The 22,709-nt window shown below is 38.1% G+C and overlaps 1 protein-coding gene across 3 annotated transcripts in view; it reads right to left on the reverse strand.

Annotated features, from left to right (window-relative positions):
- LOC118739609 overlaps nucleotides 1-21,344 on the reverse strand; it is a 176,787-nt gene extending 155,443 nt beyond the window's left edge. For 2 of the 3 annotated variants that reach the window (XM_036471038.1, XM_036471036.1), the window contains exon 1: nucleotides 19,514-21,344. The gene's annotated coding sequence lies outside the window, so the exon portion shown is untranslated. Of the gene's footprint in view, nucleotides 1-19,506 lie in introns of all 3 variants that reach the window. The other variant, XM_036471037.1, reaches the window with a different exon arrangement.
- Nucleotides 21,345-22,709: the final 1,365 nt, after the last annotated feature.

Consider the following 22,709-nt stretch of genomic DNA (forward strand, 5'->3'; position numbering starts at 1 on the left):
GTGGTGTGTAATACAGGGTTAAAAGGGAGAGAAGAGCTTTTAATGGGCAAAAGAGTGTGCTAGCATGTGGGTGAATTGAAAGCGAAACGAATTAAAAGCACAATTTCGAACTGATTGAGTTGAAAACACTTTGTGCATGTATAACGGAAAGAGGCTAACTGGATTATGCGATTAAGAGTTGTATAAATTTGGTGAAACTATACTTAAGTTCATATGTGTACCACTAGCCAATACGCGCCGTACTTTTCCACACCACTTTCCTCATAGCATTTGTTCAATAACACAGTGCCACCAAAAAAGCATTAAGTAGAAATGTCTGTGAAATTATGTTTTTTTTCTTATAGGTCTTGCCGAGTAAAACCAGAGTCGATATATGAAATTTGAGAAATACCACCAAAACCTTGACTTACTTAAAAAAAAAACGGGATGTGTCGCACTTAAAAGCTTGTTGACTATCAACCGATCTCCAGTTTCTTACCAGTGTATGAAATAAGAGATTTAGAACTTTCCAATGATCTGCATATATGTCAATTTATAAAACATAAGAGATCTGTGTGTATTTGCCAAGGAAACAAAGAGGGGTATTAATTGAGTGGGATTGAGCTGACATGTGGAGAAGTGATTGGTGTCGTGGGAGAAGTCTCCACATGCCGGGCAATCAGCGGGGATATCCGGGTCGAGTCTGGAAAAGTAGCCGTTGAGACGGCTACAATATCCTGACCGTAACTGGACCAGAGTAGCGCGGGTCTTTCGTGGCAATCGAAGCTTAGAGTCTGCATTACCACGACAGCTGGTTCTAGGTAACGGAATGACTTAGGTTTTCCAGACCAAGGGCTATTGTTTTGGCGATCTAACCCCGTTTTTCGTACATGGAGAAATAACTTGCAGTCGTATTCCTCCGCAACCTTCTTCTCCGGACGCGACCAGCTTGCCCTGATATACGAAACTACTACAACTAAACTGCAACGAACTCCAGAGCAAGATGGAATATATAACTGTCGTTATGGGCACGGTATATTGATAGCTACGGTCCAAGAAATGAGGTGCGCTACCTACAATGTGCCCCGTAAAGTTCGCGAGCGAGATAATGGCGGGGATCTAGTTTTCATCGTACACCATAGTGTATATTATGGTCTAATCGAAAAAGACATCGATCCGAGGGACCCCACCCTAGAGTGTCAGGGCATAGCAGTCCGGTAAGGCGAAGTCACGCTCGAAGTATTTAACGTGTACATATGTACTCCCTGTCACCCTGGTAGGTGAGTTTAACGCGCGCCACAACCTTTGGCTCTCAAGTCTTGCAAATTGTCGTAGGGGAAACCTATTGGCTGAACGGATACTTAGACAATTCGACATTCTGCACCTCGAACGAGAAGCAGATCCACATTAACTGCACTCATATGTGCCATTAGCTAATAAATATATGCCATGACGAGTATCTTCGGAGAGTTAATAATTTACCAGCTACGTCTGTCATTACAGTGATTCATTTTTATTTCGCTTCACCCTGCAGAAATTTGAAGCTTGAGTCCTCGTATTAGTATTCGTCTACGTGTTCGTGCACATCTTCGTATTCCACCCAGAGGACAGCACCTGCTAACTATTTGTATTTTAGGGCTAGTATAGTCATACTTACAAACCTTAGGGCTAAAGGTTTCCAAGATTGTAATACATAACCAATTGTGTCCTTCGTTCGCCATAGTTCTGGCAACAAACCATTTCTATAGAAAATCGACCAAATCAAATAAAAGTTGTATGTAAATTACATTTTTTAAAACCTTGGAGCTCCACATAAATATTGCTGTGTATATAGTATGGACTATATAAATGTATGATTTTCATTTGGGTGGGCGCCTGCACCCAGCAATAAAGCTCCGCGCCGCCAAAACTTTTCACTTATTCATTTTCAACTTTTTCGCCGTACTGAATTGCTAAATTTTATTAAAACAAAAAAATAAAACAATAAGTGAAACAGGAAGTTACAGCTTTTATTGTAATTGCATTACAGGCCACAATACCACTCACAAAGTATTTTGTTTGTTCCTCTCATTGTTGGTTGATTGGTTGGTTGGTTGGTTCGTAAATAAATAAATTACAAACAGCAGCAGTATGTAAGTGCTGCATACATATTTGATGTGCATTTGTAGTAGGAATAAGTATATATATAGATATACATATGTACATATATGCATGTATATACTTATGGGCACCCAGCAGGAAATGTATCTAACTATAAGTTAACTTTAAGTTGATTAGGAAAGAGCTGAAAGTCACTATTATCTGTATATTTTCTTTGACGAAAGCTAACTATATTTCTATGACGATGGCAAGTCAAGGGTGGCATTAGTGGTAGTCAAGGATGGTTACCTCTGCATTTGATGTAACTAACTTGTAACTAACTACTTTTAGGCATAAAATATCAATAGGAAAAACAAAATATATTTTTATATAGATATATTTTTTATACCCGAGCTACCCTTGTTATATTAATTTTGTTCACATAACAGTTGTTTGTAACAGCCAAAACGAATCGAGATAGATATAGACAAATGTATACATATATGCTCAGAATGAATAGAGAAATCGATTAAGCCATGACTGTCTGTCCGTCCGTCTGTCCGTCTGTCCGTCCGTCCGTGTACAAGATAACTCGAGTAAAAATTGAGATATATCAACGAAATTTGGTACGTACGTTTCTGTTAAGCCAAGGTAGGTTGGTATTGAAAATGGGCGAAATCGGACAGTAACCACGCCCACTTCTCATATAACGGTAATTTCCAGAAATACGAAAACTGCGATATTTTAGTAACTACAGAAGATAATTCACTCAAAATTGATATTTACAACACGCCCACTTATGGTTACATGTGTATATCTTGGTAACCGCTCCACCAATTTCTTCCAAACTTGGCACAGTTGTTGGCCTTGATACAGCATACTAAACGGCCGAAAATTTTAAAAATCGGAAAATAACCACGCCCACATCCCATATAACGGTAATTTTCGGAAATACGAAAACTGCGATATTTTAGTAACTACTGAAGATTATTCACTCAAAATTGATATTTACAATAACTTTTAGACGAAAAATAAGAATATTATAAATTTTTGGAAAATGGACGTAGCCACGCCCACTTATGGTTACATGTGTATAAATTGGTAACCGCTGCACCAATTTCTTCCATCCTTGGTACAGCATACTAAATGGCCGAAAATTTAAAAAATCGGACAATAACCACGCCCACATCCCATATAACGGTAATTTAGAGAAATACAAAATCTTCGATAATCAGTAAATATTAAAGCTAATTTATTCAAAATTGATGCTTGCAACAATTCTTTACCAAGATATACGTTTACGGTAAAATTTTGGAAAATGGGCGTGGCACCGCCCACTTATACATATTTACATATATGTATATCAGTAACCGTTCTACCAATTTGTACCAAACTCGGTATTTTTATTGTGCTTGCCAAATAAAAGCAAAACGTTGAAAATTATTGAAGTCGGACTAAAATTACGGCCGCTTTTTATATAACGGTAAATTTCAGAAATGCTTGAAACTTCAATAATTCGAAATTTAAGGACGCTAATTTACTCAAAATTGATACACCCCGGCTTACCATCTAGCGCCGGGTATTTAATGTTCGGCTCCGCCCGAACTTAGACTTTCTTACTTGTTTTTTAATTACTTTATTTATTTTATCACATTTCATATTTGTTTACATATTCTGCTGTAGGAGGTCCCATATTCGAACTCCGTCAGACATAACTTCAAAATGATAATGAAATTTTGATCTTCTTTTTATTTGTCCTCAACTCGGAAAAAGTGTTTGCGAAGTGCAGGATATTTAAATAGAAATGCGTTTAAAGAAATACAATCTCATGCATTACTCCTGCATTACTTGTCAACTAGTTTCAAGTTGGCTTTTTTTTAGCTAACTTCAAGTTATATATTTTATAGAAATCCCGCAAAAAAGGTAACTACAAGTGGGTTTTTTTTATCAATTGATATTTTTTTTCTGCAGGGCATACATTTGGATTGTATATAAATTCTTGGGTGCATAAAGGAGCAGAAAGCCAGTGACTTAATGGAAGGAATCGGCGCGAAAATAAAACTGAAAAGAAATTAATGAGAAAATAGCAAATAATGTCAACTTAATAAAAATATGTGTGTTTAAGAAAGTGCATACATATAGATATATTTATATGTATGTACCATGCGGAGTCATGCATATATACCTCTGCATGTAGCGAAAGTAAAACAACCAATTAAAATTTGTAATAAAAAGATTAAACACATAAAACGAAGTGTGAAATCGTAATGGAAAAATACAATAAAATTCATACGCCAGACTGCTTTTCTCGAACTCCTTTTAGCAATTTCAACAGCGGCTTGTTAAGTGAAGGATACTAGGTGAATGCACATATGTACATATGTACATTGAAATGAATAAAGTATTGGGTAATTTGAAAAGTTTCTGCAGATTTTTGACATCGGGCAAAACTAGTCCAATTGCATCAAATTGACACGCGTCTGCATTTTTATTTAGTTATACTGATCTGAAATGAGAAGTGGTTTGCTCTCAGGAGATAGCGGAGGCACTAACCATCAACCACAAAGCAGGCTAGTCAAAGAATATTTGGGTGCCACATGAACTAATGCAAAGAAATTTGATTGAAACGCTGCTGAGACGCAACGACTAATGAATAAAGATTGACCAGAATTGGCCAACAAAAAAGGTGTTATATTCCATCGTGACAATGTCAGATCACATACATATTTGATGGCTCAGAAGAATTTGACGGAACTTGGTTGGGCAGTTTTAATGCTTCCACCGCAAAGCCCTGGCCTTTCAACGTCTCACTTCTATCTGTTGCGGTCTCTGTAAACTTCCCTCTTGATAGTAAAAAATTGACCGACCAAAGAGTCACTGAAATTCACTTGACCAAGTTGTCGCCTATAAAACCACAGAAGTTGAACACCGACGGATTTATGAAGCTGCTCAAAAAAATTGCGAAAGGTCATAGTTAATAATGACCAATATACACTTGAATGAAATAGGGTTTCAAACTAAGAAAATTGTTTTCAAAAATCTACCCAAAAATCGGCGAACTCTTTTCATATGACCCAATATGTGTATGTGCACATACATACATAAATATGCAAGTGTGTACAAACCGGTTGTGCATTTTTTCGTTCGTTATATTAAAGTCCAATACATATAAAATATTTATCTTGGTAAAAATATGAAAACCATAACGCCTGCTGTGGTTTTATCGGCCAACTAAAATCAGTGACACAGAAAATTAATCGAAATATTCATGTACGTTTGTTCGTATATGAAGAGAAGTTCAAGAGAAATTAAATAAAAGGTGAAAAAAGAGGAAAAATATTAAAGAAAGTGTCAACAAAGTCGTCGGCAAAGTGGTATATAAGAATGTAAGGAGTAATAAATACATATATACATACATATATAGGCCACCTCCGCGTCCAAAATTCAGAGATTTGCAGGAAGTCCTAAAAACCTTCGGTATCTCCTTTTCATACCCTAACCCATATTCAGAAATTCAAGGTGGCGACCGAAAAAAAAATTAAAACCACTGCCATATTGGGGCAGCCATTTTCAGTTTATCCAATCTGACTTAAGATTCGTAAAACCCCGAGGAAAAACGTTTAAAGCGAATCGGATCGATTTAAATTTTTTTGACCGCCATCTTGAATTTCTTATTATGGTTTAGGGCATAAAATGTCGATACTGTATGGTTACTAGTTTTATCGCCAATAGCTTGTTAATTTATTTGTCTGTTTCATATTAATTATTGCATGGTTCAGCTGAAAATTACTGTCTTATAAATGGGTGAGAGCACCACCGTAAAATCATTTGATTTACCTAACAAAACACTGAATATTAGAAGAGCTAAGCGATTAGTAAAACACTTCTGAACAGTAGCACGACTATTATTTGTATGTATGTATGTATAGTAGTTGTCATCATAGTCCCTAACAAGATTGGATTAGACCTAGAGGAAGCAGCAAGTCACCTGGTTACCTTGTGCAAGCAACCCACTATGGTAACAGAGCTCCACTTGGTCATAGTTCGTTTTTAATCCACGTATCGTTAAGAAACCCCTCGTTAAAGCTTGGCTAAATTCACTTCGGGTAAAATTCTTTTAAGTAAGGGTATTCAAGGAAATGGAGTCTGGGCCTGGTATTGCTTCATAATGGCACATACTGTGCTCTGCAGTTTCGCATTTTTCGAGACATAACCTGCACTAGTAAGGTAATCCACTCCCAGGTTTGACAATTGCTTCATTACCCTGCAGTAGCCAATAAGAAAGCTTGTACTTACTTGGAGACTAGTAAGCTGAAGGAACGCTTCGGATCCTCTTGTTAATATATTCGGGGTAAAAGACTTAGTCTCTCTGGTACCTTCCGTACTTTTCCATTAAGATATAATAATACCACCTAACAGGCCTTCATGGCAGACTGATGAAAGTCCTGGGCTTAAGAATTCCTATACAACCCCTGTCCTGGCGAGCATATCTGCCATTTCATTGCCCATGACTCCCGTTACATAAATACTAAAATTTAATGAGCTATAAAACTGCATACCCAAAATTTTCTAAAAATTCAGAATTTTTCATATGCCTCATCAAGGCGGTTTTAGTATTATTTTTGGTCTAGATTTTCGGGCGTTGTGCTTCTCAGCACCGTTGGATTAGGCTGTCGTCGCGAGGAACCCACGCAAAAAAATAGTATGCTGTTCAAGATGACTAATGGATGAGGCCGTCTCCACCTCAGTTATACAAATACCATAGGTTCTACATGGCACTGTTGATAAAAAAGAGCGCATTCATGCTGGTCGTTTTGTCGTGGTGAAGGAGCTCAAGTGATGATCTATAAAATCCCTACTAGAGCTGTCAGAGCATTATTACCTAAGAATATACTTCATACATTGTCTGCAATAGTAGGAGTGGTCTATGAACCCTTACCTGTGAGAGTTTTAAGCTCCTTAGCATTGTCCTTAGACCCAAGTCAAAGGCTGGATCATCAGCACCTTTCACAATCCATTTACATATATTAAATATTTAAAATTGCAATTTCGCACATTTCGCTTTTTTCGACCTACAACATACGAGCAATCATAAAAATGACCAAATACGAAACAGTTTATTTATCTGTTTTATCTACTGTTTGCATGTAGTAAGTATGTAGTTATATAAAAAGTAGCCGCTGACGGAGTATTCCCACGAGTGCTGCCACGCTTTGCCACTTTCGCTTAATGGCCAAGTACCTGGCTGGTTGAGTTGCTGTTGGCGGCGGCAAAGAAAAGCCATTTTGAGTTCTTCTACAGTCTACACGTACGCACATACATATGTACATGCGTTTTGTTGTTTTATTTTTTGTGGGTACAACACCGCCTGCTTGTTTGCGCCTTTCTTTAATTTAACTCTTATTTTGTTTTACTTTCTTTATTTTGATGTGCTTTTTGTGTTTTTTTTTTATCGCGCACAATTTGTGCATTTGTTTTATTGCTATTTCTCGCCGCCAGCCCTTTTAATTTTAATTTTATTTTTATTGCATGAGTGTGCCACTTGTTTATTTGAGTTGGTGTTGGACGTGCAATCCACACTTAATCGCATTACAGCGACTCTGCGCGCAGCCAAACACCTGTGCGGCTATAAATGTGCGCGCAATTTACACGAAGGCTACACATACACGCACATACATAGGTATGTACATATATAAATATATGCATTTTTGTAAACTTAAGTTTTAGTTGTGGATCTACAAAGTAAAAAAACGACCAGCTAATGGACGTCTAGTGTGGCGGCGAGTAGAACCTATGAGGACTTAAAAACATTCCAAAAACATACCTACATTCATATACTTATACGTACATATGTATGTATGTATGTACTCAGTTATGTCTGAATATGTTCTAATGTCTATGTACAAATAAGTATAATTGGTGGACTTAATTTAGTTAGTTGCTTTTGAAAGCGTTAAGTTGCTTTCAGGTCTTAATGAAGTTAGAGGATGCGAAGGTGTAACTGCCGAAAGAAAGAGGAGAACATAAATAAGTGACAAATAACTTTTTACTGCACTTAAATACAGTGTATGGAGGGCGACTTAAAGATCTAATCTAATAAAAAATAAAATGAAGCCTTTCCATAATCCGGACACACAGTTGGTTGAGTCACCGAGAACACCAAATGCGTATCAAATTTAGATTTGTCGATGAATCTATTTAAGTTAGTAATGAAGTCTTTGTAGAACTCCATAAGTGCATTGAGAAGCTTAACGCCCTTGCTAACAAAAGCAATACTAACCAATATAGATACCAGAGCACATGGGAGTCGAAGAAAATGAAGAAGGCGAACAGCTAGCCAGACTGGCTGCTGCCTCGACCCCCATAAGACCTAAGCTCTTTCTTGCGGTTTCTGAGCAAAGCTCTCGCTTAACACCGCCACTACTACATCATCTGCATATGCTACTACCTTCGCTCCACCTTTATTGATACCCAATTCAGTGCCACCACCTCCAGTAGCGAAGACCGAAAACCCCCTTCGGCAGTACCTCCATTTGCATAGCCGGGCATTTATTGAAAAATTTGTTGATCTAGGTTTATTTTTTCGTAAATAACAGTTCCTTTTATTCAACAGTTAAACTTGGCCAGATATTTTTAAGTCCAAAGGGTATTTTCCTAATAATAAACAAACCGCTTTTCCAAATCAAACAAATTTGGTATCAACTGAAAGAGGACTAAAATAGTTTGGGTCAGGTATGTGCATTTCTTTTGTATTATATTATAAAAAAAAAATATATAAATAGAAGTGGTAACCTTCGTTTGTTATTTCTGTTTAAAAGCTATTAAAAGTCCTCTTTCATTTGGTACCAAATTTTTTTTTTAATAATTTTTGGATAAGCGGTTTGTTTACTATCCCGAAAGACTTTTAGTTCGGATTTAAAAAATATCTGGCCAAGTTTAACTGCTGAAAAAAATAACTGCTATTTACGGTCCCCGGTATTTTAGAACGAATATCATACCTACTTTTTTGAAGAAATTTAACAAAACTAAAATAAACTTGATATTTGCACACTTAAACACATTTTTCAACCAAACTTTCAATTCTCTAAATTCTTTCCTAGGCGTTCTCGTTCGTTCTCTAATTGTATTTATTTATCTCAGTTTTCTTTGTATGTGGCATACATCTTCTTTTTGAATTATTTTCCAGTCACTTCATTTAATAGTACTCCTTTCACTTCTCAGTATTTATTCTAACATTCTCTTTTCGAAACTTGTTTCTTTAAGCTACATGTTTTTTCATCCATCTTTGTAACGTTCGATACTCTGTTTTATGGCTCTTTGTGCCATGGTGCTAGACGGTTTTATTGTTTATAGTTAAAATGATTTTTCTTCATTTTTTTCCTTTTTTGTTTCTCTTACATTCGTTTAAGCTTCATACTTTGTAGCAAAGGGATTATTTTCACTCGCTCACTTTTTTGTGGCTTCCGTGACTTTATGACACTTCTTAGTGATTTTTTCGTTTTAATTCTTAGTTCTACTTTCTTTGACTTGTACAAAGTGGTTTATAATTTTAGCTATGAGCCACAGAAAAACTGGGTAAGAGTATATTTTTAACCAATTGAAAAAAGGAGGTTATTCGATCTCTCTATTTTTTTTTTGCATTTGTTGATGCGCAAAACATTTCTTTCTATGTATCTGTGTACATTAGTAGTTGGTTCTTTTGTTTGATAGTAGAAAAAGAAATGTTTTACAGAAATTTAAAAAATCCAGAAAATCAAGCCTAGGTATATTTTCAATGGCATTTCTGCTCTCTACTCTACTATCTTTAGATTGAATATTGTAAACTGACAGGCACAGGGAAACTGGCTCATTAAACGATAATTGTAGAAGTGCCTTTTTAAGAAATCGTACAACACTTCTCCTGTCAAAATACTGATCATGTTAAAGTAAACATTCCTCTAAAGAGATCAAGCCCTATACTGGAAACTTAATAAAGTTTGTAGATACTAATTAGGAACCAGTAACATCGATCCCTTTGTCTGTCTGTTTATTTAGATTTAGTTATAGTATTTGGAGGAAGATATGCGTCATAGAAATTCCTAATTGGTGCAACCGGCCCTCTGACTCACCTATGCGAATCCTACTAACCTATTAGTTTAACTTCCCCCACTTAAGACCGTTGAGTGACTGCGTAGATGTAACACATTAGTCACAAACTGGGCTACTCAGTTTGCTTATGTCGAGGGAAAATCAATCGATTCCACCCGGAAGTTCTTGGTTAGTAAAATCTTAAGCGCCTTCGAGTCTAGCGATATTTCTCTGTGCGCTTTCTTTGATATCAAGGGGTTCTCTTTATATTTCCTTGAGGTCATTGACCCCGTTTTATGAAAAATTTGGCACCTGTTTGAAAAGTCGAATTTTAAAAAATTATACATTAGTCTCATATGTGAGATATTTCAATAGTGGTGTCAAAAAAAGTGTTTTATGAAGACTTTGGTTTAAAAGTGTAAAACTAAATGAGAATAAAAGATTTTTAGATAGGTATAGTTTAATCATTTTTACCATACAATTTGAATGGGTTTGATGCAAAAACAATTTTATTTTTTTTAATTTCTCCCATTTTGTCCGATAGATAGTTTTATCGAAACGATACTTTTATTGTTATAGTTTTCACTAGGCCTTAAACTTTGGATAAAAACAGCTTGGGAACAAGCGAGTGTTTTTTTTATTCACTGAAATTATTCATTCATATGATTTATTTCAGAACTCCCGGCCCGCCTCCAAAACTAAATTGATTTACCGCACTATAAAGCAAAAATTAAAACCATACATTGCTTGAAAAAGTATGCTAAAGCAGAAACAGTGCAAAAAAACACAAACAAAGCAGCAGTGCAACCACCACAACACGCATTAACCACCCAAGTTGTCGCCAAAGCCGCCGCCTTCGGCGTCGATGACTTTTTGACTCGCCTGTGAAATTACTCATTCGCTTACACTTTTGTACATACTCGTACAAGCTTACATATCTGTATACATGCAAGCTGACAGAAATATGCACACAAGCCTACATTGAGGCGCACAACCCCACAACCAGCCAGCCAGCCAGCCAGTGAGCACAAATGTCTAATACATTTTTATGTGTTTCTGTTGGTAGCAATTTTTTGTTTGTTTTTTTTTTTTACTTTGTAACTTGCTGTATAACTTGCGAAAGAAAATATGTAATGGAGAAAAAGGCAAAAAATAAATAAAAACCAACGCCAACAAAAAGTCGCCTCGACATTCGCAGCAATTTTTACTTCTTATTCTTACATACATAGGATTTCGGACACCAAACAGACATACAAATTTATATTGGCATTGTTTTTGTCGCTGCTGTTGTATTTATGTATGTGTTGCATTGTATATTGTCTGTTAGTATATAAACATTACAATAAAACACTTTACGCCACTTAGTTTTGGCTAGAATTCCTTCTACACTCACCTCGCTTGGCGGACAAAACTCCAAACTGGCTCTGCGAGCAACGTTGCCAGACTTTTTTTTTATGTTTTTGTCGCTTTGTTTCTTCGTACAACAAAGTTGTATTTGTTCGCGATGGCGTGTGACTACCCTGCAAAAAATGGGACTAATCCGGGATTACTCCGGGAGCAATCGCAAAGGAGCATGCGACTAATACCACTCTTGATCTCTTTATATGGAATGAACTGATCGCTTTTGTTCGAGCATGTCCTATGAAGAGACTAATAGTTCACCTTTATACCCGAATGGGTATTAAAAGCGACCAGTCACTTTTAAAAAATAAAAATAAAAATTTGCGCCAGCTGAGATTCGAACCGGGGTGCTCAGTTTTGTTAGGCGAATACTCTCTCTGTGTGCCAACGCCGCACATGACATTTCATTGACTAAGTGCGTACATATCATTAAATCGTTAATAGTACCCGTTAGAGATGAGTTGGGGACTAATTGATCTCCAATTATACCCATAAGGGATGAGTCGAGACTAATTGACCTCCATTAGTACCCGTATGAGACTAGTTGGGACTAATTAATGCCCAATTGTACCCGATTGAGAGTAATCTCGGAATACTCTCTTTAGAGATTAGTCGCACAGTTTTTTGCAGGGTAGATACTACATATATGTACATACATATGTACATACAAATAGAAAATTGCCTCACAAAAGAAGTGTGTTTTACATATATTGTACGAAATATACATATGTACATATCTATGTGAACGTGTGTACATATGTTTGTAGGAGCAAAAGTGGTTTTGTACGTGTACGTGTGCAGTTGCTGTTTGTTTCAAAGTTTTATAAAGAAACAGCAGTACAAGACTTGAGACAAAGTGAATATTGAACAACGATATTGAAATGAGGAGTAGCTTGTGTCTTCCAAAGTTTTTTGTTTTGTTTCTTAGTACAATGCATAAATTGGGAGTCACAAAATATTCAAGATTTTTTCGAGATGGAGATAAAGTTCAACATTAGGCTGGGGCACTCAAAAAAGTTTTGCAATATTCTCTCTTAGTTTGCTTACTTACTTACTTCAGGCAAAATGCCACTCCTTTAAAATAGCTAAAACTACGAATTCTTCAACAACGTAACTATTTATTTACAACACGATTTAAATGTGCAATAAAGGGGCCATTCATACATTATGTAGGTAGTGTTTTAGTTATTTTTAAGCCCCATCTGGAAACTGGCAACTAAGTATTTATTTTAACAAGTAAGAAAGTCTAAGTTCGGGCGGAGCCGAACATTAAATACCCGGCGCATGTATTAAATATATGTTTTCCACCTTTCCGAAAGCTACCGCTACATGATAAGCCGGGGTGTATACATTTTAAGTAAATTAGCGTCCTTAAATTTCGAAATATTGAAATTTCAAGCATTTCTGAAATTTACCATTATATGAAAAGCGGCCTCAATTTTAGTCCGATTTCAACAATTTTCAACGGTTTGCTTTTATGTGGCAAGCACAATAACCATACCGAGCTTGGTACAAATTGCTAGAACGGTTAGCGAGATACATATATGTGATCACAAGTGGGCGGTGCTACGCCCATTTTCCAAAATTTTGTCATAAACGTATTTCTTGGTAAAGAATTGTTGCAACCATCAATTTTGAATAAATTAGCTTCAATATTTACTGATTTATCGAAGATTTTGTATTTCTCGAAATTACCGTTATATGGGATGTGGGCGTGGTTATTGTCCGATTTTAGAAATTTGGCCATTGGTCATTTGGTATGCTGTACTAAGGCCAACAACTGTGCCAAGTTTGGAAGAAATTGGTGCAGCGGTTACCAAGATATACACATGTAACCATAAGTGGGCGTGGCTACGCCCATTTTCCAAAAATTTATAAAATTCATATTTTCCGTCTGAAACTCATTGTAAGTATCAATTTTGAGTGAATTATCTTCAGTAGTTACTAAAATATCGCAGTTTTCGTATTTTTTTAAATTACCGTTATATGGGAGGTAGGCGTGGTTATTGTCCGATTTCGCCCATTTTCAATACCATCCGTCCTACGCCCAAAAGAAGTTCACGTACCAAGTTTCGTTAAGATATCTCAATTTTTACTCGAGTTATCGTGTGCACAGACGGACGGACGGACGGACGGACAGACAGTCACCGCTTAATCGATTTCTCTTTTCATTCTGATCATTTATGTATACATTTGTCTATATCTATCTCGATTCGTTTTGCCTGTTACAAACAACCGTTATGTGAACAAAGTTATAATACCCTTGTGCACAAGTGCGCTCGGGTATAAAAACGGTCTTGGTGCTGGGCAGGTTAGGTTAGATTATGCAGAAAGGAAGAGTTCACTAAGAGGCCACAAAGAGCGGTTTTGATGCCCAGAAGGAGGGTTTCATATGCATATCCCTACATGTCTTTAAACCATCCAGATTTTCTAGAGAATACTAGCAGACCCACCAACGTAGTTTACCCTAAGCTGTCTAGGCTCTTCAAGAAGTGGCCCCCAGAAATTAGAGCCATTTTCTCCGGAGTTCAGAGCATTCGAAAAATAAGTGTTGGCCGGATTTTAACTCTAATTCGTCTCTTCAGCTTCTCCAGAAAGCGTTATACAGGGCTCCGAACGAAACGACCGTGTGGACAATGTGTAGTAAACTACTTGTCTTAACAGCAAGAAATGATGGTGGAAACTCATCCCGTGAAAACTTGTAGATCCAAATGGGATGAGGTTAGACAAAAAATGTACAATAGGGAAACACACAAGGGGAGTATATATGCAGATCAAAGTTGTTATAGAAACCATGCAGGAGAAGGAGACTTTTGATGATGCCAAAGGCATCGGAACTTATAGGACCTACGTAGAAGGCTACAGAAAAGTTTCGAAAAAATCTTCAAGAGAATATTCTTGTTTAACGATCAGACTATATTTCAAGAAGCGATTAAAAAATGTACGCCTGAACCTGATACAAAGTAAAAGTAGATAGTAAAGAGATTTACATATAACACGTTTTTATCAATTTATCATTTCATCCATTTTATTTCCCATATTTTGTAGTGGAAAGGATATCTAATGCTTACAGCACGGTTATTCTGAGCGCTTACTAGTCGTCAGTGATTATAATCTATAAAAATGTCCGTTGCATATGGACAAAGTTAAAGCCAGCGTGGACAAAGCATTCTTCAGTCAACTTTTAGGAAAAAAAAATTTAAAACTAGCATAATTCATCATCGCCCAATCTTTCTAACCTTAATTATTGCTTCGCTAACCATCATCAGAGTACTATTATGGACCATCACCACGGATGATGCCACTAAATTACTGCTGTTGTTGGCTGTTTTTTTTTTCCTTCCTTCTCAAGTCTGCCACTCAAAATGATAAGTTTCAGCGCAAAGCAAACTCCGATTCGAATTCGCGTACTTACTTCGTCACTTACTATCGTTGCCATTCTTCAACGCCCCCACAATAAAGTGCCGCCACTCACTGCATGTCACTTCAACTTAAATTTTTCTTAATTTTCTGAGGCAGCAAGTATGGAAGGGGCGAAGGGTATAGACTGCTCTGCAAGTGTGGGCCGTTTCAATCAGTAAACTTGCCAGAGTACATCGGACCAAGAGACCTGAAGTTTTACGGGCACAAACAAACTAACAGCCAAGTGGTAACCAAAAAAAATAAATAATAAAAAAAAAAATGTGAAGCAAACTGTAAACAAGTTGTAATGAAAAAAGTAATAATAAAAAAAAAAAAACGAAAGCAAAAAGAAACATGCCGACTATACGAGAATGTCGTAGCGTGGACATGAAGAAAATTAAACTTACATTTCAGAAACGTTGATAGAGACGCCACTTCATGCCCGCTGTCAACGTTCTATGCAGCATCAGCACCAGCACCAGCACCGAAGCCAAGCAGCATCAGCAGAAAACATTAACTAAATATGCGGCACGAGTAGACTTCTACACCAATGACTACTAAGAGCCTAAGAACCTATCAAATCATTCTACAACGCTGCACCAACTATAATACGGCCGTAGCCGGGGCACAGAGGCGCACAGCACAGACATGTCAGGCGAGAGACTGCAAAGCAAAGTAATCAGATAGACGCTGCGACAGTCGGAAAGACAAGCAAAATTACACAAAACAGGCCAAGACATACTACGGCATATACATATAAGCACACACACGGCCGACGAAAGTAATGCAAAGACAGAGGAACAGAGGAACAGAAGTCGAGCTGGCAGGAGGAACATAAGGTCGTGCGAGTAGAGTAGAACAAGCAAAAATAAAAAAACAGAAAAAGAAAAAAAGACCGAGAAAAAGTAGGGGTCAGCTGAGTGGAAAAGAACAGTAAAAGATATGTCTAACTAGCAGCGCTGGCGCCGAAGGCAGAGCGGTGTTGGCAGAGTCGGGGCAGTGGGTGTAAGTGGCACAACTTTTAGGCGACACACGAGCAACTTTGCTAAACAACCAAAAGATTAAGTAAACTAAACTAAAACCAACTAACAGAGGCGCGGCAGCGGAACGCTTAGTTAGATACGACGATGCGACAGCGAATACTTCAGTGGATGCGGCAAAAACAGCGATACTAAACAAAGAAAAATATTAAGGGAAAACAGACGAAAACTCTGTTTGAACTACCAAATGAGATGATTTCATTTTCGTGAAAAAAAAATTTAAGAAATAAAAAGAAAAAAACATTTGTGGGAAAAAATGAAGCCCAAAAGGAAGGGCAGGAATGTAAGGAATTGACAGACGCACGTACAGCAAACGTTGACGGCCAGCGACGGAGCAAATACTCATATCTAGTTGATGAGCATGACAAGAGGACTGCGGTGAGGTCTTTTATTCGCATTGAGGGTGGCTAGCCCGTCGTCCAGTGGTGTATTTACTCGCCGATGCGATAATGTGTGCAAACAAAATTAAAATCATAAACGAAGCAATAGTTAGAATTTGCGACAGCCAAGGACGAGAACTGTTCGCAGCAGAAGGAAAGCATGGAATGTTCAGCAAGAGAAAAGCAAGTCGGACGCAGTAGTCAAAGATATGCTACTCGGACATGAGGTCACGCGCCATGACGCAGCAGACAGCAGTGTGTCTGGAGCATAGCAATTGAATTAGAACGAAAGACTGATAAGGAGGAAAGGACAAGGAAGGCGCTCGGCACAGACGTATGGAAGACAAATAGACAAATAGTAATCAAGCGTATAAAAAAGGCCTAAGAGGGGAGGAAGAAGAAGAAAATGAGGAGTTAGGACAGTACAAAATATAGTGGTGAAAGGGTTTTGGTAGAGTAAAATTAGTAAGTTTTTAAATTGATTGCACAAATATGCCGATATGCTTAGGTAGTCACAAATGTTTAGTAATAAAAGAAAAGCTAGCAAAATTAGCGCAATCGTCATAAGCAAAGTGGTAAAGGTAATGCATAGAAGGTGATAAAATGATATTGGTAGGGTAGTAGGCAGCGTTGTATAGCAATAACTGTCAAAATTTTCGTCACGCCAACTGCACTATTTACCACCCGCTCCTCTCCGCTCTATCAATCGCAATCGAACACGAAAGGCAACATAATTTGACTGGCTCAAAATTAGTTAAGCGAGCGAAGTACGACTCGCCAGCAAGTTTGCAAGAGTGTGCGTGGTCTTTGCGCGTAGATTGGCCATGCATATTTACTAGGCCTTTTTGTGCAACGCTAAGGACGCTAGAGACAAGAAAGCACACGCTTTTGGCGCACGTACAACCTTTAATGGCAAAAAAATTTACTAATTCGCTGCGCACGAACTCTTCATTAAAACAAACAAAAAACGCAATAGAATCGCTAACCGAAAGTATTAAGAAAAACCTTACAAAATTGTTGGTTGAAAATTTATGACAAGGACAACGTGAGCTACAAGTGCGCACTCGTATTACTGCAATATGCACGATTGCACAGCTGCAAGGGAGATGGCCAGATGGGTGTTGCGGTGTTAGGGCTGTGTAAAGAGTTCATGGGAAAAGAGTTTAGCCGAGGCATAAACCATGCCCGTAGGCAGAGACAGAGAGAAGCCGAGTGGAGTAAAATATATTGACTTGGCTTAGCGCGGTTTGACGAGCAATAGTAAAGGCAGGGAGATAGAGAGCGACTGTGTCTAATATGCGCTTGACAGTTTTAATAAAAGCTGCAGTCGGTTCACGCTCTTTAAAGCATTGGCGCGCAGGATGTGTGCGAGCAAATAACTTTACAGCAGAATTTGCTTTAATTAAGAGCAGCGTTTCCATATAAGCAGATTTAATTCTAAAAGCGAAAATTTTCGAACAAAATTTTGTAATAAATTTTCATGAGGAAAGTCTTTCATATAGAATTTTTCTTTCATTTAGAAATTCACCATCTTCGGAATTTTCGCAAAAGTAAAAGGTGGGGAATCGAATAGAATGTTTCTTCTCTGACAACACGGGTTAAACAGGTAAAAAGTTAACTTGGCTGCCGCACAGGCACATTAAGAAGCCCACAAGAGGAATTTCCCATGCATATCTTAAAAATATGCTGATTAGAATTCGAATCTTAGCAGGCCTGTTCAAATATGTAACTATTTTGGAGCCAACTGCGAAGGTCGGAATTTCGTCATCATTGAAGGCGATTTTAAGTTCTCTGTCTCTTCTGTCTTTGGAAAATGGATTTCGCAATTGCGATCGAAACCAACCACTTTGTTTCTGATAATCACAGCTATTGAATACCATCCCAACTCTTTCCTAAAACACTCCCAAAATTAATTACTTAACTAAATTTGCACATTTTAGACCGCTTGATTAGGCAACACTGATTACGGCTAAGGTTTCCATCTTCACTGCTAATTGTCGCGAGCTCACTCTCTCTCTCTCTCTCTCTCTTCACTCACTCGCGTTTTGAGCGAGTCATATACGAAAATGGTAACTCTGCCTATGCGTGCATACGCTATGAGTAAGTGGCGGGCGAGAAAATTCTTTCGCTCTTGGTCGGCACTTTGACAATGGCTGGGAACATTTGTTAACATTTAATGTAAAGGCTTTCGAAAACTCCCCAACCACTGAGTGTGTGTCTATATAACCACTTACGGCTTACTCCTCGAAACTCACCCACTCGCTACTTACTCTCACACTCAATCTATACTCGACAATCGACAGCCGACAGCCGCAACCGACCAACAGCGTACACATTGCAAACTTACTCACGGCAATGATGAATGAGATTTAGCGATACAATTTATTTCCATTGTCCTTGTCGTAGTCGCAGTTGCAGTCATCGCAATCGTATTTGTCGTTCTCATTGTTGTAGTTGTTGCCATCGTTTGCTAAGATATGTATTTGTTTTTGCGCCTTTCTCTGTGCGGCTGCGAAATTGTGTGTGTGGGAGAGTATGTGTGTGGGTAGCTGTCCCTACACTGCTTCATCAGCGGCGGCGGCGGTGTCCTTAGACGAATTGTACTTGGTGTTGGCGCCTGTAGGTATGCTATGCTGCATATGTATGTAAAGATGTGTGTATGTATATACGCTCTTAGTAGTATTGTATAGTAGGTATTATGTGTCCTCGCCACTTTGTCGTTGTTGTCGCATGCATTTGTAAGCCTTAAATGTATGCTTCTATGCTGCATGTACACGTTCAGTGACAGGATATGTCTTTTGTTCTTTTTTTGTATGCTACAAACATACTAACAAAATTGCATATGAATTTTTCTTATGTATGTATGTATGTAGCCATGTGTGTAATCATATTGGCTTGCTGTTACGAGCTTCTATGCAAGTGTATGCGTGTTTGTGTCTTTTCCTCCGTTAAGGGAAAATTGGAAAGTGGCAAAATGCTTATGGAAACTTTGCTTTGCTCTTTTGCTAGCAATTCTTTTAAAGCGTTCACATTTTCTCGTTTCGTGTTTTTTTTTTTATTTTAAAACTTCGTATGTACAATAGTTTACGGTTAACCATTTTCCTTCACTCATACCTAAAACTAATTTGGATTTGATTAATGCTTTTATTATACTTTACATTATACCTTTTCCTTTGGTTGTATCCTGCTGCGGAAGGTGATTGCTTTTAGCGCGCTGTGTATAGCAGACTTTTAGGCGCTAGAGCTTCTAGAGCTAATAGATAAGTAGTTTTAATTTCTTTCGAAAAATTTCTTAATTCTTTACACGTTTCTAGACTTCAAAAGTTTTATTCACGATTTACAATTTCAAAATAATTTTTATGGATCTAATTATTACCGAATTGGTTCACCTTCACTAGAGCGTTACTCTTCAAACTTATTTTTTACTGCCAAACGCACTGCACACGGCTTGAGTTCATACAAACGCTCGGCAACGCTTAAACCTTTTTTTAAACACAATTATAGTTAACCGTTATTTTAATCATATATTAAGTAGTATTCCGATTTTATAACAGTTCAAGCCTTCACTTGCAACTTCGAGCTATCAGCCTACTGATTTCATTCATTTCCACCTCTTCAAATCACTCAATTCTCTACAAATTCGTTACTGAATTAATTTTTCAGCAAATTTTTTGCTTCCACTTCACTTTTTGTGCCATTTTTGAATGCATTAATGCTACTAAGATTCCACACAAATAAATTCAAAATTATATACGCGCCACCTAAATCGACACTCGAGCGTTTTCTAATGTCCGTCGTTGCGTACAGAATACCGCAGCGTCCCAGCAACGAATACGAATGCCAGTCACTGTGTCGCGCTGTGCCGTATCGAGTAGTCTGTTAATACACCGTTCAAATTTAACTAGGCATCGCTTAAACGTTGAGCGAGAGTGAGTGCGAGAGCACCGCATGAGAGCGTCGGTCACCAATGCTGCCGTTACTCAATTGAAGTTATAACGGTACATGCCATCACTAGGGGCGCAAACACTGAACGTGTAAGAGCGAGAGCGTGCGCGTGCGCGTGGCGGCGCTGATTATTTGGAGCGCACTTGCTGCTTCAACTACTCGCCTAAAAAAACGTCTTCTTTTTTTACTCCTTATTGATTCGATTTTTTCATTTCAATTACTCGTTGCTCGTACTCGCGCAGAGTTGCCAATTTTTGACAGCTTTTTACAGCTTTAAAAAATATACACAGAACTGCACTTACTTTAGCGTGTAAGAGGAGCACAACAGCTGTAGATACGCGCGCTAAAAACCGTTAGGCGAGAATGGGCGCACTAGAGCCGTGCGTGAAAACAAAATGTCACTCGTTGCAGTTTTGACAGTTTCGTGAAGTAAGAAAATTGCAGAAAAAAAATTACAGTTTTTGGAAAATTTCTTAATTCCAACTGCATTTGTTTATATTTCACACACAATTGCGATCGTTGCTAACCTTAACTCGCACACTTTCTGCACATTCCTAAATTTCCACGCTTAATAAGCATCGCAGCGCCACTTTGGTGACCCTCCATGCACCCAGGCTGCCTGTGGCACACCCGCACTTGCGCTGGACCTTTTACCCCAAACCAAAGTTTGGTATTTTTTATAATTTTTTTTTCACTTCATTTTGCACGCACCTCCTTTGCAATCCATTAAGTTCTTTTCACATATCTCATCCAAGAATTTTGTTTATTCATCGCTTTTTTACACATTTTCTAAACTTTTTCACTACTCAACGTTTTGCTTTGCACGCATTTTGTCAACTTTCTTTTCATTATATTCACTGACGAACGAGCAACTAACACTAACACCAACACCACCGCCAACATTCACAACAAAAACTTGGCCGACATAGCGCAGCGCATCCTCTTTCTGGAAATGTTTTCCCTTACAAGCCGTTTTTGATTTTCGCTAGCCGCCAGTCGCCAATCGCCAGCGCCAACTCAACCACTCAACCCCTCTATGCGTGCGTGCAAGTTGCATGCACTCTCTGCGCGTACTGCCAACAATAACGGTGCTTTCGTCTCCACTACCACCGACGTACGTACATAGGTATGTATGTAGATACGAGTATGTATGGTTATGCAGTGTCCTTTGTCTCGGCAATCCTGCCGATAAAGCGCTCTGAAATACACCCACACAGGCACATGCATACATAATTAAAAGAAGAGAGAAAATTTTATTGTACATACATGTATGCAGTTACTGTTAACTTCGTCAGACGTGCATTACTGTTGGCTTGAATTCGCCGGGTTAGCGTTTAACAGATTTATTAAACTCCGTTTTAGGGGTGAAAAGAATGAAATTTGAAAATTTTTTAAAATCCTCTAAATCAAAGTAGAAATAAAAATTGTGAGCTTTGGCCCAGTTTAAACACCAAGAAGAAGAAAAGTGGATTTACTGTTCGAACAAGAATTTCGCCGTTTAAGTATTTCATTTACATTATTCCTGGCAACTGCCTAGCCGACGAGCTGGCAAGGAGGGTGACGAAAATATCTGTAGTCAATTCTGCTGAGAAGGCGAGCATACCTCTAACCTTCTGCAAACACAGACTAAAGGCTTAACTCATCGAGGAGGTAAATACCAGGTGGACTGGGGGAACCACCTGCCATACTACCAGGCAAATTTGGCGAAACATTGATGTAAGGCGCTCCACAGCTTTCACTCGGCTGAACCTCTCCTAACCCAACCAAAGTTTTCAAAATTAAATATATTTGATTTGAACCTTTCTTGATAGAATCGTAGTATTATGCATTAAACCAACTTCTGAATATCTCTACTTGAAACACTTTTCCTTCCATACAAACGATTTGAGCATCTGATCCGGAGGCACCTTTTCCATCTTTTAGCCACCGAAGTGGGAAGCAATTCGGTTCGATCCCTGGTCCGTGCAACATCTAATTTAGAAAAAGTTTTTTCTAGCAACGCACAGTGGTTCGAATCGCAATTATGACTGAACGAAATTATTAATTCAAATACAATTTGATGTATTTTTACATCACTTCTTATTAAATATTTCAGCAAACGAGCTTCACTGCCAAAAGTTACCTTTTCAGAAGTTTTACCCGCCGTTTCATGCCCTGCTGACCGATATCCCATCAGGAAAAAAAGGCATGGGGACAAGCCAATCCACCCAAAATGGTTCACTAGAGGTTTACTCTCTCATCTCGCCATACCTTCTGGATTTCGGTCCCTTGGTATCAAAACCACTGTTGCCCAGTGTTATCAGTAAATTACCACACCACAAGAATGAATGCCGATTGTTTATTTAAACGATGACTAGAGGCTTGGTTTAAACCGCCAACATATTTAATATACTTTATAAGAAATCTAACACGGCAA

The sequence above is a fragment of the Rhagoletis pomonella genome, unplaced genomic scaffold (genome assembly GCF_013731165.1).
Source record: "Rhagoletis pomonella isolate Grant_MI unplaced genomic scaffold, Rhpom_1.0 Rhpom_scaffold_00005, whole genome shotgun sequence".
Taxonomy (NCBI): Eukaryota; Metazoa; Arthropoda; class Insecta; order Diptera; family Tephritidae; genus Rhagoletis; species Rhagoletis pomonella.